A 2,498-nucleotide genomic window follows, 5' to 3' on the forward strand; every position below is an offset into this window, starting at 1 on the left:
GAAAACGGCACATAAAAAAAAAAAAAAAAACAAACAAAACAAAGTAGCACTGAAAAGCCAAGTGAAAAAAAAAAACCCAAAAATCTCCAAAAACGTGGAATCCGTTTTGGTTTTGTTCCCATTCGGGGTGCTCGGAGCACCCGAATCTGGGGGGTCTCGTGCAGATCCCAATTCCCAGGAGGGGAAGGAACAAGGAAAACCCCAAACCAACAAAAGCAGAGACCCCAGAAAAAAAAACAAACCTTTATTTTGGTTTTTTTTTCCTCCTTGATTTTATCCCGCTGTTCCGCGGGGCCTGCGGAGCTCCCCGGCTCCTCCCCGGGTGGGAACGTCGGGGTCGGATCCCACCTTTGCCTTCAGTGAGAAACCAAAGGAATAAAACAACCCCTTCCCACTGGATACCGGCACGGACACGCGGATTCCTCGGTTCGGGCTTTGTTTTTCCTTTTCCTTTCCTTCCCCCCCACCCCCCGCACTCCCTTTTCCACCTTTCCTTTCCTTCCCCTTCCCTTTGTTTTTCTCCAAGGACACAAGGAGCTGTTCAATCCTCTTCTCCCAGCTGGAATTTTCTGGGCTCGGCAGTGAAAGGAGATTTAAAAACAAAACAAAAAAAACAACAAAACCCCAAAAACGAAAAAAAGCCGAGGCTCACCCGAAACATCAGCCTAAAAAAAATCCTTGGAATTGCGGCGCGAGGCTGGAGGGGGCCGGAGCCGGAGCCCCCGCGGGGCAGTTGGGGATGGGGGGGGGGAACGCGTCTCTAAGGCATCTGTAGCAACTCTGTGTCTTTAAATATCCTCCGTGTCAATGCTGCACCTCTGTATTTTATGCACATAAATGTTCCTTTGACGCCGACAGGACAAAAACGAAAACCTCATCATCACCTGTCAGGTACCGCCGACTCCTCCTCCGTGGGCGGGTCCGTTTCTCCCGGGCCTCGGTTTGTTGTCCCCCCGCCCCACCTCTTCCCGTGCAGGGGGGAAAGGGGAGAGGAGATGGAAAAAGAGAGGAGGAGGGGGAAAAAAAATAACAAAAAACACACACAAAAAAAAAAACAAAAAAAAACAAAAAAAAAAGAGGAAAATAGCCTTACTCGACCCAGTCGTTATCGATATTGTTCTTCGTCAACTTGAAAATAAATAAAGGAAACTTCGCATGGAAAGCTCCGTGGGTGTGGTGATTCGGGGATCCAGGGGTTCCTGCTGCTCTTCCCGAGTTCCTCTGGAGCTTTGGAGAAGCTGCGATTTCCTCCTGTCCCTTTTTTTGTCTTTTCTGAGCCCGTCGGTTCCCGGAGGTTTGAGCTAAAACTGCCGCGTTTTGGGGCTCTGTGCGTTGACCCCGGGGGGTTTCGGGGTTCTGCCGCATTGCTCTGCCCCGGGAATGACCTCTGGGATGGGTCAGGCTGAGCTGGGCAAAGCACGGTGGGAGAACAGGCTGGAGGTGCCAGGGGTCCTGCAATCCCTGAGGGGTCCCAGAACCTTGAGGGGTCCCAGAACGCTGAGGGGTCCCAGAACCTTGAGCGGTCCCTGAACCTTGAGCGGTCCCCGGCTCCTGAGGGGTCTCAGAACCTTGAGGGGTCCCAAAGCCTTGGGAGGTCCCACGTTCCTGAGGGGTCCCAAAACCCTGAGAGGTCCCAGAACCCTGAGGGGTCCCAGAACCTTGAGAGGTCCCAAAACTCTGAGGGGTCCCAGAACCCTGAGAGGTCCCAGAACCCTGAGAGGTCCCAGTCTTGCTGTGGGACATGGTCCCAGCCCTCTGAGGGGTCCTGGACCTTTGAGGGGTCCCAGTCCTGCTGTGGGATGATGTCCCAGCCCCTCAAAGGGTCCCAATCCCACTGTGGGACAGGATCCCAGCCCCCTGAGTGGTTCCTGGACCTATGAGGGGTCCCAGTCCCGCTGTGGGACAAGGTCCCAACCCTCCGAGGGGTCCCAAGCCCCCAAGGGGTCTCAGCCTCCTGAAGGGTCCCGGCCCTGCCCCGGGATGGGGTCCCAGCCCCCTGAGAGCTCCTGGACCATTGAGGGGTCTCACCCCCGCTGTTGGATGGGGTCCCAATCCCCCAAGCGGTCCTGAACCCCTGAGGGTTCCCTGCTGTGGGATGGGCTCCCAGCCTTTCCAGGGCTCCCAGCCCCACTGCAGGACGGGCTCCGAGACCCCCGAGGAGCCCAAACCCCCTGAGGGGTCCCAAGCAGCGCCCGCCCCCCAAATTTGGCGCATCTACAGCTGGACAGGGACACCCCGAGACCCCTCTCTGTGCCACCGCTGTCCCCCGAGCCGGACACCCGCGGGGACAGGAGCCAGGCAGCAAATCCAGCCCCTGTGACCAAATCCTGCTCTTTTTATTGCGGCGCTGGATCAATTCTCGCTTCTAAGAGCTCTGGTCCTTCCTCGGCTCCTCGCGGGGGGGGGGTCAGGAGAGGGAACACGCTCGGATCCAGCCCCGGAGCCGCGTGTCCACCCCGGGAGAGGCCACGGGGCCGCGGGGGGGCCCCCCGCGGCCC

Source organism: Corvus brachyrhynchos, unplaced genomic scaffold (genome assembly GCF_000691975.1).
Source record: "Corvus brachyrhynchos isolate BGI_N302 unplaced genomic scaffold, ASM69197v1 scaffold1061, whole genome shotgun sequence".
NCBI lineage: Eukaryota > Metazoa > Chordata > Aves > Passeriformes > Corvidae > Corvus > Corvus brachyrhynchos.